Source organism: Castor canadensis, chromosome 2, assembly GCF_047511655.1.
Source record: "Castor canadensis chromosome 2, mCasCan1.hap1v2, whole genome shotgun sequence".
NCBI classification, from domain to species: domain Eukaryota; kingdom Metazoa; phylum Chordata; class Mammalia; order Rodentia; family Castoridae; genus Castor; species Castor canadensis.
In genome coordinates this window covers 89117374-89130578 of record NC_133387.1, presented here as the reverse complement: position 1 = coordinate 89130578, position 13205 = coordinate 89117374, and the positions used below count along the sequence as shown (strand labels likewise).

Here is a 13205-nt window from a genome sequence, read left to right as displayed (position 1 = left end):
AGCGGCACCAGGGTTTGAACTCACGGCTCAAGCTTGCTAGGCAGGTGCTCTTACCACTTGAGCCACTCCACCAGCCCTTTTTTTTTTTTTTTAAATGGTGTACTCAATAAAGAACAGGAGACTATTAAATATGAACAGTGGGATTGGGGATGTAGCTTGCTGGTAGGGCACGTGCTTGCCATGCATGAGGCCTTGGGGTGAATCCCCAGATTTTGTTTTTGTTGTTGCTGTTTGTTTTTTTGTTTTGTTTTGTTTTGTTTTTGTATTTTGTATTTTAAAGCCAGGCACCTGTGGCTCATGCCTGTAATCCTAGTTACTCAGAAGCCAGAGATCTAAAGGATCAAGTTTCAAGGCCATCCCAGGTGAAAGCTCACAAGACTTCATCTCAACAGAAAAAGTTGGGAATGGTAGGCCTGCACCTGTCATCCCAGTGACAGTGGGAAGCTTAAAAAAGGAGGATCACCTTCCAGTCAGACCACAACAAAAAGCAAGAGACCCTACTCCAAAATAACCAAAGAGGGCTGAAGGTGTGGCTCAAAGCAGTATAACACCTGCCTAGCAATTAGGAAGACCTGAATTCAAACCCCAGTACTGCCAAAAAAAATGTGAATAAGAAAACTTGAAATAGAGCTTAAAAACACCTTAAAAATAAGTATATTACTACTAAAATTAAGAACTTAGATGTGTTCATTTTCTATTGCTATTGCTATAAATGAGTTACAACAAATTTACAAATTTTGTAGGATTCTAGAGGTCAGAATTCCACAGTGGGTCTCATGGGCTAAAACTAACTGTTGTCAGGACTGCATTTGTTGTCTCATAGTCTTTTTCTTCATTTGCAAAGCCAGAGGTATGGTCCAAAGCCCTCTCAGGTGCCATCTTGCTTTTTCTTTCTCTTCTGCCTCCTTCCACTTATTCAGACTCTTATAAATACACTGGGGCCACCCCAATAACCAGGATAATGTTCCTGTCTTAAGCTTAGCTGATTAGCAACCTTCATTCCATCTGCAACTTTAGTTCCCCTTTGCCATGTTCATGGGTTCCAGGTTTAGCTCATTTGGAAGGCACTATTCTGCCTACCTCAGGTGGTTAAAAACCAGATTCAAACATCTACAAAATAATTCTTGCATTGACAGACACAAGGAAAGCTTACTGAGAATGTTACTCAGAATACAACTGGAGAAATGGAATATGGAAAACATAAATGACAGGTTAAGGGACATAAAAAATTCAGAATCCTAAGGCTGGCATGAGCACACTGCCTTGCAAGGCCTTGGATTCGATCCCCAGCACCACTCAAAAAAAAAAAGTTCAGACTCCTAGAAGAAAGTTGTCTTAATGGGTTTTTTTCTATCAGAGATTCCTGTGAGGGTTAACGGGAAGAATTGGGTTCCTAGTCCTCACTTTGGTGCCCACACAAGTACTGCAGTCCTTTCTGTTTGCAGTTTCACTTTTGGGTTAGGAAAAGTACTTTCCTTTTCCCGGAAGGCATTTGATGAGAATTTTCAAATTCGTGAACATCTGTGATCATGTGATTGCATGTACTTCTTTTGTGCGAAAAAGTGACAATTACTTTTTAGATTTGTTGGGGGAAATTTATGAGCATGTTAAAATCCCTTTACAAGTCGTTTATAGTAAACGAGAAGGATAGAAAATGTATACGGCCAAGAATTTCAGGGCGGACAGGGCGACAAGCTGAGACTTTAGGACGTTTAGAACGCGTGCGCCCAGTTGCACAGCTTGATTACTTCTAGCTACGTTTCGTGGGGAGCCCTGTCCCATTTCGGCGACTTTTCCCGGTGGTGTCCAGGCATTGGCTCTGGTTGCCGGTGCTGGGTGGCACTTTTAGGGGGCGGGCCCTAGCTCGCAGAGACCTTGTCCTAGCTGCCACGGCGGGATCCCCAGGGCCACTGCTCGGCTCACACAGGCCTGCCCGCTCGCCGCTGCGCGGTGGGGTTGGCCACTAGTGCACTGGGTTTTGCGGGGGACCAGCCGCTGGGCCTTGTCCGCCCGGGCTCCGCCCCGGCCTCCCTCTCCCAGGAGCCCGCCAGGGTCCCGGCGCCGCCAGAGGGCGCGGCCGCCGCTGCCACCCCGCCAGTTCCCGTTTGGCCCGGCGTCGCGCAGCTGCGATCGTGGGGCTCCTGCCACCGGGCTCCTCCAGCCCCTGCGAATTCTGCCAACCTGGAGGCCAAGTAAGTCCAGGGGATCGTGCGGGGCGGACTTTTCCGGGGGGCCTGGGTGCCACAGCCACGCGGGATCTGCGTGCGTTGGAATGCAAGGTGTGGAGGAAGAGCTGGGGTGTAACTGGATGAAGCCCGGAGTGTGGGGAAGGCTGTGAAGTTCAGAGGCGTGCGCTCCAGCGTCAGCGGATCTGGGGCACTTCCATGTCCAAATGCCCAGACCATACCCTAGATCAAGATCAGATCTCTAGGGGGGAGTCCAACCTCCGTGTCCTTTGAAAGCTCCGTGTCTTTTGATTCCAGTGTGCACAGGTTAGGAGCCAGAGACTCGAGGGTCCAAAAGAAGGTGGCCCAGCAGGTGGGGCCTTCCTGAGTCCATCTTACAAGACAGGCTGGCTGTTTCCAGTGACCTGTGTGGTCCTGAGGTCAGGGTGAGGACTTCCTCTGGGTTTCATGGGCTACAAAATAAGGAAATTAGACAATGCTTGGCAGGGTCACATAAAAAAAACCAACCAACCAAAAAAAAAAAAAAAACCCTCATATCCGTAAGTCTTTTGACATATTGTGAAAAAAACAAAGAAAGTGACACACTTTTGATTCCGCAGTCTGTGAAATGCCTGGATTACTGGTATTTGAAATAAGTCTTGGGAAGCCAGGAAACCTTTGACAATTTTCACACCCTCTGCTTCAAGGGCAAAGCCAGAGGCATGCTTGTCAGAGAACCCATCTGTCCTGAAAAGCTCCCTGTTTAAGATTTACTGCACACACTCGGAGGAGTAACTCTATTTCAGATGTCAGAGAGAAGTCAATTCCCTGTTCTCACCTGAGAGCCGGTGCCAGGGGTGATAGCTGTAATCCATGCATGCAGAGCCATCAGTCAGATCCTCAATATGCTGGGCAGATGAAAAAGGCAGATTTAAAACCCACAGCAGAGAGGTAGAAGAGGGGTCTTTCAGAGGTTTTATCTTGGGGAATGGAGAAATAAGTTCAAGCTTTGGAGCCCATAAAACCTGGCTCCAAATTCTGATTCTGTCACTTCTGTGATGTGTGGCCTTGGGCAAGTCACTTGACCTCTCTGAACCCCTGTTTTCTTTCAGAACTAAACTGGTAACTCTACTGAGGTTAACATAATATATGGAACACTTGTCAGACCAGTGGCACATGGCAGGTGCTCTGTCATTGGTAGACACAGTAGGGACAATGTGTGCCTTACATTTGTTCATTTAGAACAGCCACTAATATGCAATGAGTTTATCCAGAAAATGTCTCTTCCAAGCCCCATTCTCCTACTCTGTACCCCAGCTGCTTTACTTGTGGTCGTGGGGGGTGCTCCAGGCTCCTTTCCATTCTAGCCTTTGAAGTCTGTCAAAGGCCACTTTGAGGTCACTCACCCTCTACCACAGCCACCAACATGCTTACTAATAGTTGTAGAATGCAGTGTCACTCCATGTGACAGGACTGAATTTCTTGACAAAATAAGCTGTACTTAATCTTGAGACTTCCCCCACCCCACTCCACATATATAAACACATGGCCTCCAAGAAAGCTGCGCTGTCAACAGGGACTTGGATTCCATGTGGACACACATGGCTTTCCTGCCGGGAGCAGCCTCCCACCACACACCCCATGTTCCTGTTTTGTTCCTGACTTTTAGCCTAGAGGCAATGACTGTTTCTTCAATGACGAAGGACAGTCAGGAATCTGGAGATAGAGAGTCCACATCATACAACTGCAGATTCCCACGTCCCAGCTCACACTTTCTCCTGGCCACCCACTCTACGTGTCAGGACAGTCACTTTGATAGTCACAGCCGCAGCACTGTTTAGACACCAGAAATAATAGCAGAAAAGCCATGGAGGTATGAAGTATAAGTTTTATCATAGCTTATGTGTGATCACTGATATTTGCTTAATCTAGAATTTCAATTGTCTCTTATCTGCAGAAAAGTTTCAGTATGTGTTTAAAATCTAAGACATAAACCTGGGATGTGAGTAGTAAGTTACCAGTTTCTTCTACATTTCTTCTTTTAGACAAGATGAAATAAGAAAAGCTAACATTTGCACCTGTGCTGAATTTTTGCCATAGAGAGCTGTGGGTAATTTTGCAAGTTTTGGGAATCTTGCTTTCTTAAAGTTTCTGGGGAAAGTCAGTCGCATGTTCTACATGGGCCTCCTTCCAGCCACCTGAAAGATCCTGACATGTTTCTAGGAAAAGTCTTTGGTGCGTCAAATGTTCAATGAAGGCAAGTGTTTCTTCTAAGCTTGATTCTGTGGTAAGAGGCCAGTGGTTGCTGCCATTTTAGTTAATTGACAGATTTTACCCAGAGCTAGGAAGTTGGTCAAAGTAAGACTTCTGACTTGGATTCTTATTTAAACTTGAGTTTCATCTGGAACTGCCACACATCAATCTGTGGTCAGAAATTACTACAAAGATTGGCCATAGCAAGCTTGCCTTCCCCTCACTTTCCTCCCAGGCTCCAGACACAGGGAGCCAGAGGGTGCTTCACCTGGAGGGGTCTTTCCTGGCTCTTAGATGGGACAGAGTTTCCCCCCCAAGGAATCACTTCTTTAGAGCCAAAAAGGCAATTTTGTACTATGTTTCATTAAAATCAATAGGTGATTCGCTAGAAAAGTGCCATTTTGGAATTTATTTTGTTGAGAAGTCATTTTCTTCTGAGTTATAGAAAATGTTATAGAAGGACTAATAAATGGATCAAGATGTAGGGTCCACGTATTGGCTAGGTGACACAGATTAGCACCAAATTTTAGTAGATTAATGTTTTAATAAAACATGAAAATTCCCCTCAGTAGATGTTTGTTTTAGAATTTTGATGTCTCTTGCCTTTCTGTTGTCTTGTAGCTGCCACAAAGGTTACAACAGAAGAATTGGGAAGATTGTTGCTTGGTGGGTATTTTCAGAGCCCCAGGTGACTAGGTAGGGCAGTGGTAGAACTGTGAGCAGACCATAATTTACTTGGGAGAATACTTATGTTGTTCTAATTTCTGAAAGGTTAAAGGATTAATAACCCAAAACCTTCTGTGTTTCATTGTAGCACATTCCCAGATTGCTTTCTGTACCTCCAGCCCAAACCTTCTGGAAGGAACTGGGCAGGAAGAGACCACAGGCCCCTTCATTAAGAGAGCCATTCCTGATTCCCTTTAACCAGGCCTGTTTTACTAGGGACTTGAAATTAGACATGCTGACGATTTCCAGTGGAACTACGAGACCTATCACAAATACCAGACAGGCAGGATTTACACGGAAGAAACCTTGGATTGTTGAGTCAGATCAGGGATCACGCCTCTACTTTGTTCCTTAACTAACTGTGTGAACTCGGCCAAGATCTTTAACCTCTCCAACTCTGTATTCTCCTTTATAATAGTTACTATGCTTCCTTCCTTACAGGGTGTTCTTAGTACTTGATGTGTTAATCTAAGTGAAGTGCTTAGCATCTCTCCCCACCCCAAGCTTCCAGAAACTGGAGACTGTTATGGTAAGAATAGTTATGATTACTACTTTGGCTCCAGCACTGGTCTTGCTGTCTCCTCCTTGCGTGACTTTGGATAAACTACTTAACCCTCCTGAGGCCGATCTGTAAAATGGAAATCACTACCCATCTAGAGGGGATGGTTTGAGCTTAATTTGAAGAAATGGCAATGTGTCTGATTTGGTAGACTCTAGAAAATAACAACATACACTTACATAAACTTAGTGTGTGCCACACCAGTCTAAGGGATTTAGGGTCTTGTTTGTTTATTGTTGTTTGTTTGTTCATTTAATCTTCCCCAAAACCCTCTGCAGCAATTATTATTTCCCCCATTTTACAGATGAGACAGCCAAGGCTCTATGAGGTTAAACAGCTGCAGCAGGACTTGAAGGGGAGCCCCTGTGCTTTGCCTCTAACCCCTCTGCTCACCCCACCCACCTCTCCAGGCCCCCGTCCTGCAATTAACAGCAGGTATCCCAATGCTTTGTGCATAGCCATATTTTTGGACACAGGGCCCTAGATTCCAAAGAACTGGCAGCTTGTGAAATGAAAGCGGTAGCTTCTTCCTGCCTTAGATGACTTTTAAACCTCAACTGTTGCTTAGATTGTTTGACCTAGTATCAACTGAAAAAAAAAAACAGGACACCCCTGTCTGGCATTGGTCAATGCTGTTTGGGTGGATTATGATGTTTGTTTTGTGATAAGGGTCACCCAGGTGTTCTGAGGCCATTGCCCGGGTACAGTAAAATATGCCCTCACTGTACAGGTGTGGGGTTTTGGGGAGCACAGAAACCAGGCCTGGAAGTTCCAGTGGTGGGACTTGGGTGACAATGGCAGTATTTAGAACATTATTCCATCAAAATATAGACCTAAGTACACCCTGTTTTTTTTTTTTCTTTTTTTTTTTTTATTTTATTTTTTTTTCATTTTTCTTTTATTATTCATATGTGCATACAAGGCTTGGTTTATTTCTCCCCCCTGCCCCCACCCCCTCCCTTACCACCCACTCCACCCCCTCCCGCTCCCCCCCTCAATACCCAGCAGAAACTATTTTGCCCTTATCTCTAATTTTGTTGTAGAGAGAGTATAAGCAATAATAGGAAGGAACAAGGGGTTTTGCTGGTTGAGATAAGGATAGCTATACAGGGCATTGACTCACATTGATTTCCTGTGCGTGGGTGTTACCTTCTAGGTTAATTCTTTTTAATCTAACCTTTTCTCTAGTTCCTGGTCCCCTTTTCCTATTGGCCTCAGTTGCTTTAAGGTATCTGCTTTAGTTTCTCTGCATTAAGGGCAACAAATGCTAGCTAGTTTTTTAGGTGTCTTACCTATCCTCACCCCTCCCTTGTGTGCTCTCGCTTTTATCATGTGCTCATAGTCCAATCCCCTTGTTGTGTTTGCCCTTGATCTAATGTCCACATATGAGGGAGAACATACGATTTTTGGTCTTTTGAGCCAGGCTAACCTCACTCAGAATGATGTTCTCCAATTCCATCCATTTACCAGCGAATGATAACATTTCGTTCTTCTTCATGGCTGCATAAAATTCCATTGTGTATAGATACCACATTTTCTTAATCCATTCGTCAGTGCTGGGGCATCTTGGCTGTTTCCATAACTTGGCTATTGTGAATAGTGCCGCAATAAACATGGATGTGCAGGTGCCTCTGGAGTAACAGTCTTTTGGGTATATCCCCAAGAGTGGTATTGCTGGATCAAATGGTAGATCGATGTCCAGCTTTTTAAGTAGCCTCCAAATTTTTTTCCAGAGTGGTTGTACTAGTCTACATTCCCACCAACAGAGTACACCCTGTTTTTGAAATTTTTTGCACATGTTCCCTCCCTTTTCACTTCAGTGGCTGGTTCCTTTTCTTGAGATCTCGCCATCTTCCCAGAGGCCTATGTTAGGGAACCTCCAGAGCCCAGAAAAGCAAATTCTCAGTTGAGTGAGTTATGGATGCTTTCACATTTCTGATAAAGAGGTAGCAATTCACGAGGAAGTAAGTGGCTGACTGGCACCCAGCCAGTAAGCTGGGAAGGAAAAGTTCTCTGTTAACTCTGGTTCCTCCTGGCTCTTTGGAGCTTTGATCCTTCAACACATCACTTCAGAGAATATCATCAGAAGGTCTTGCTGGGATCAGGCATCTACTAAGTACTTGGGATGGAGCAATGAATGAAACAGACACAGCCTCACACAGGCCAAATGGAGTTTGCAGGGTATTGGAGGCTGCCTCTGTAGCAAACTGCCAGAGACTGTGACTTAAGCACCAAGTGTTTATTTCTCACAGTTCTGGAGGCTAGGAGTTTGAGATTCAGGTGTCAGCCTGGTTGGGTTGGTGGATGTTCTCTTCCTGGCCTACAGATGACTGCTGTATTGCTGTGTCCTCATGTGGCAGCCAGGGACAGGAAGACATCTCTCTCATATCTCTTTTTATAAGGACACTCGTCTCCTCGTGAGGGCCTCACCCTCAGAACCTCATCTAAACTGAACCACTTTGCACAGGCCTCACCTCCAAACACTACCATGTTGGGGATCAAGACCTCAATATGTGAATTCTGAGGGGACACAGACATTCAGTCCACAGTGAGATGGGTCTGTAAACTACAAGAAAATACGTAGTTATAAAAGTGGTAAGTGCTTGAAGCAGAAGTAATAGCATATCATGAGACAGAAGACCAGAGCCGTGCTGGGATTGGAGAAGTCTGGGGATGCCTCTCCAGGAACGAGTCTTTTCAAGTAGGACTTGGGAAGGTACAAAAGGTGCAAAATCATGCCAGATGAAGGGAACAGCATGTTTGAAGACCAGAGGTGGGAAGGACCTGGGTGTGTGAGTAGTAAGAGGCAGGCCTGAGCCAGAGGGTACAGAGAGGATCTAGAGAATAAGCCAAGCTCAGGCCGAGCAAAGCATCCTGGGCTATAAAGATGCAGGATTCTACTTAAACATGCTGTAGGAAACTACTGAAGATTCCACCTCACCATCTTTTCCCTATCAATCAAGATAAGAATAACAACCCTGTTTTAGTCTGCTTGCTTTGTGGTAGCCCAATAACTGACACTGGGTAATTTATAAGGAAATCTATTTCTGAGCTGGAGATGTGGCTCAAGTGATAAAGCACCTGTTCTGCAAGTGTGAAACTGAGTTCAAACCCCAGTCCCATTAAAAAAAAAAGATATTTATTTCTTACAGTTCTGGAGGCTGGGATTTTCAAGGTCAAAGAGCCAGTTTGGTGAGGGACTGCCTGCTGGTGGCAAGTCTCTGCAGAAAGAAAGGAGAGGGGGCTCATGAGAGTCTGCTGAACTTGTTTTTATAACAGATCCACTCTTCTGATAACTAACCCACTCTCTTGATAACCCCATTGTGTTAGTTTTCCATCGCTGTGACAAAATAGCTGAGAGATATGCACATATGAATAAAATAAAAATTTTAAAAAATAGTTGAGAGATCAACTTAAAAAGAAGAAAGGTTTATTTTGGCTCATTGTTTTAAAGGTTTTAGTTCATGATTGCTTGGCCCTGTTGCCTTTGGACCTGTAGTGAGGCAGAACATCATGGCAGGGAGCATGTGGTGGAAGAAACTGCTTGCCTCATAGTGGCTGGAGGCAATAAGACAGGAATTGTCCCAATTTCCCCTTCCAGGGCATGTCCCCAAAGACCTAACTTCCTTCCACTAGGCCCCATCTCCAAAAATGTTCCACCATCTCCAAATAGTGCTACAGGCTGGCAACTAAGACTTTAGCATGTGGCTTCTAGGGGACCATTTAAGATCCAAACCATCATGCCCACTGATCTCTGAGTCCTTTGATTCCTGAATGGATCAATTAATTATGAGGACAGAGCTCCCGTGACTCAATCTCTTCTCAAAGGTCCCATCTCCAAATACCATGAACACAGGCCTTTGGAGATTAAGTTTCCAATATATACCTCCTGGAGGACAAATATCCAAACCATAGTAACCCTTGCTTAGTAAGGTTTAGAAGCTCTGTGTTAAAGTGTGACCTGATTCTGGAGGTTGACATAATGGTTTTCAGAATCAGGCAAAAGAAGGCAGGACCAGGATTTGGAGCCAGGTATGTCCACAGCACCCATTCTAGAGCGTTCTGGGATGATGGGTAAGAATGAGTGGGGTCCTGCTAGGCATCCTAGCATCTTTCATCAGGAGGCTCAATGGACGGTCTTTGGGGGATTCTAGTCCATGAATAAAAGATCCCCGAAGAGTGGAGGGAGGTTGGGGGACAGGAGGCCATAGTTGCAGGCTCATAATGCTGGGAACTCCATGACTAAGGGAAGAGGCATAGTTGGCAGTTTTTTGTGCATTTCTTCTGCCCCCTCTGGCAGTAGCCCAAAAGTCTCAAAAGGGAAGCTTCCTAGCCCCATTCACCTTTGAAAATCTGAATGCATCTGCTGGGGGAATTTGCATATGCTTGGGAGATGAAGGTCTTTGTTTTTGTCTTTTTGGTGCTAGGGATTGAATCAGGGGCTTCCACATGCCCGGCACACACTTCATCACTGAGCTATACCTCCAGCACCCTGTGTTTGGAAAAAAGAAATTCTTTATTTGTAGCTTTCAGGCCACTGTACACTCTGAGGCCTGAAGACTTCCAGACATTTGCACGCACCTCCTCCTGCTCCTCCTTCATGTGTCATGGCTGGTTGGGCAGGTCTTCTCCATAAATTAGGACTTCACTCAGGAAAGCACCAAGAGCAGCCTATCCCAGGCTGTGCTGGCTCTGGGGAGAACAGTTAAGGCTTTGTGCTCTGTCAACTTCTCAACGGACCCTCAGAGTCCGTGCATAGAAATGCCACTGTACTCTCCGGTTCAGCTCTGTGACAGATTTGTGTCCTGGATGCTGCTGGTTATGTACACGTGTTCAGATGTGGCAAGACAAGTCTTCAGCTAAGCTCTTTGGCCAGCAATCAGCAAAGTATTTATTTGCTCACGGCGAAGTTCCAGCTCAAGCTTCTGTGGTGACTAATATATTTTGTTCTTGTGAAACGCCACTCATTTGAGAGGTCCCAGGTACTTTCTGTGGCAGTCCTAAATGCCATATTCAGATGTCCCCCAACTTCCAGATCTGCTCTTTGTACAACTTTTTTCTGCACGAGCACTTTGTGCAAAGTTCCAGAACATGAGTTCTGATTCAATGCTCTGTTGTAGGCGGTTGGCTTTCCTTATTAAGATGTTTCTATTCACTGGCTCCTCAGAGGTGAGCTCCAAGCATGATGTTTTGGGAACTTCCTTTTTCAAAGCCCAGATCAAATTTTAAAATTGACATTTTCAATCAGCTGTTGCTTCTGAGCCTTATAAGACATAGTCACCAAATGATTGTACAAATAACACTTTAGAAATTGAGAGCTGGGCTGTGGTTAACCTTTTGAAGGCAGCAGCTAATCTGAGAGAATTAGAGCAATAGGTAATGCTGGTGATGTAATAACTTATCCACTAATAAACTCAGTAGCTACCATTCTCAGAGTCTGCATTGTGGAAAAGCACATACTCATCAGTGACAGGATGAAGCACCTGCTGTGTGCAGCGCACTGGGCCATTCACTCCACGGCTTTTATCTCACCATGACTCACCAGATGGACACCATCCCTTTTAGCTAAATGCTATGCCTCAAACCTGGCTGGACAGAAATCCTGGCTCTTGACCGCCATCTTGTAGATCAAGGCAAGTACTCACTGTGTGGCCAGTGCTGTTCTAAACACCAGATATGTATTAACTTTAACTCATTGCATCCTCAGCAATCCTGTGAGGTAGGTGCTGTGGTTTATCTGTCTCACAGAAAAGAAACTAGAGGAACAGAGGTGTCGTTTGTCCAAGTCACATAGCTAGTGATTCGAATCAGGTAGCCTTGCCACTCTCAGTTGCTGTGAAAGAGAATTTAGAAAGAGAGAAATGGGTTAAAGTGCCATGGGAACTCCAGCAGGGAGAGATGGGCATAGGGGAGGGACAGAGAGAGGTGGGCCCCTGACCTTCTCCCATTCTGACAGGTATCAGACCCCTCTGGGAGATGGGGAAGACTCCCAGCCACAAAGGAGGCTACTCTAGCCAGAAGTAAACAAAAGAAGCAGTTGCTTCAGTGCCCAGAGGCCTGGGTTTTCCATTTGGCTGATTCAGACAAGTCTCTGCCCTGTTGAAGGGCCTCAGTTTCCTTATATCTAAAATGGATGTGTTGGAGAACATTCCACTCCACTCCAAAAGCCCAGAGTCCCAGCACAGGGGGAGCTGGTCCTCCATGCACACTCTAAACAGGGCTTCTCGACCAGAGGAAGGAGATGTTTGGTTCTGATGAATGTGGGGGCCGACCCATGGCTTCCCAGAAGGCCTGGGTAGCTGTGAAAGGATGCCTGCATTGCATCACAGCCCCACCCTGAGTGCTTACGTGTCTGCATTCCTTTCTTTGTGGGTAGGGTGGCAGTGTCTGCATGTCTGGGGTTCAAATTATATGTTGCTTTCGCCTGACAGGAGAGAGGAAGGAGGGAAAAGGGAGGGCGAAGGAGGGGAAGGAAGAGGGCAGAGAGAGAAAGAGGAGATATGAAGAGGGACAGAATGACTTCTACTTGCCTTGAAATGCTGAGAGATTAAGTGCTTTCAGATACTTAAAGTACAGAGTGCCAATGAAAGCTGCCTCTCCAGAGGGAGGCTTACCAGTCTGGCTTGTTAATTCCTTAAGAAACTGACAACAAAATAAGAAAAGGAGACAGACAAAACCAAAAACGTGGTGTTTTGTAGATCGTGCAGTAGAGAAAGTGACCCAACTGATTTGACTGGGGCAGAATGCGTGTTCTGTGCACGGTTCTGTCAGCATTGGATGAAGACAGACTTGGCCACAGGGGGACTGCTGGACAACTTGAAGAGTGGTGACGCCATGTTGTTCGTGTCACTTTATCCCTGAATGTTCACGTGGTCCATGCCAACCAACAGAAACCGTAGAGTTCTCTTCAGCACTTGTAAAACTTCTCTGAGGCAGAGGCTGTGGATCAAATTCAGCAGAATGAATCTTAGTCAAGACACAAGTAGCTTCCTAACGCAGAATTCAGATATGATCTTCAGCACTTGGGATATATGTGTTCAAATTATGCCAGGGGTTACAGTCAAGATGATGGAGCCAGAATGTTCTAATTGGCATTTTGCCATCTGGACAATACCAACTCTGAGGTGGTCAGACACCTACATAAAGCAGGCAGAGATGATGGTTCTGATTTATTTTACTTCAATAAATAAAATCCAATCATTTGTTTCTATTGTCTAGGACTATGAAGGGCAGAATAGTTTGGAACCACATATTGTACATGGCAAGTTCTGGCTTTTCTACAGATGTTATTGTGTGTTTGTCTTTAGTGATAAGGTGTATATGTATGTGGGGGTTTTTGGTTTTGTTCTTTTATTTTTTAGAGAGGGTCTTGCTCTGTTACCCAGTCTGACCTTGAACTCATGATCCCACCTACAAACCCATCAGATTTACCTCAAGTGTTGAGTGCCTTTCTTATCTACAGTGTTTGTGCCAGTCAAATTATTGGGCAAGGTTGTGCTGTG

At 45.2% G+C, this 13205-nt stretch overlaps 1 protein-coding gene across 14 annotated transcripts in view; it reads left to right on the top strand.

Annotated features, from left to right (window-relative positions):
• Nucleotides 1-1875: 1875 nt before the first annotated feature.
• Nod1 (nucleotide binding oligomerization domain containing 1) overlaps nt 1876-13205 on the top strand; it is a 45333-nt gene continuing 34003 nt past the window's right edge. For 7 of the 14 annotated variants that reach the window (XR_012445262.1, XR_012445263.1, XM_074065233.1 and 4 more), the window contains exons 1-2: nt 1876-2192; nt 5586-5673. The gene's annotated coding sequence lies outside the window, so the exon portion shown is untranslated. Of the gene's footprint in view, nt 2193-5039; nt 5085-5585; nt 5674-7335; nt 11337-13205 lie in introns of those variants that run through there. The other 7 variants (XM_074065231.1, XM_074065229.1, XM_074065226.1 and 4 more) reach the window with 7 other exon arrangements.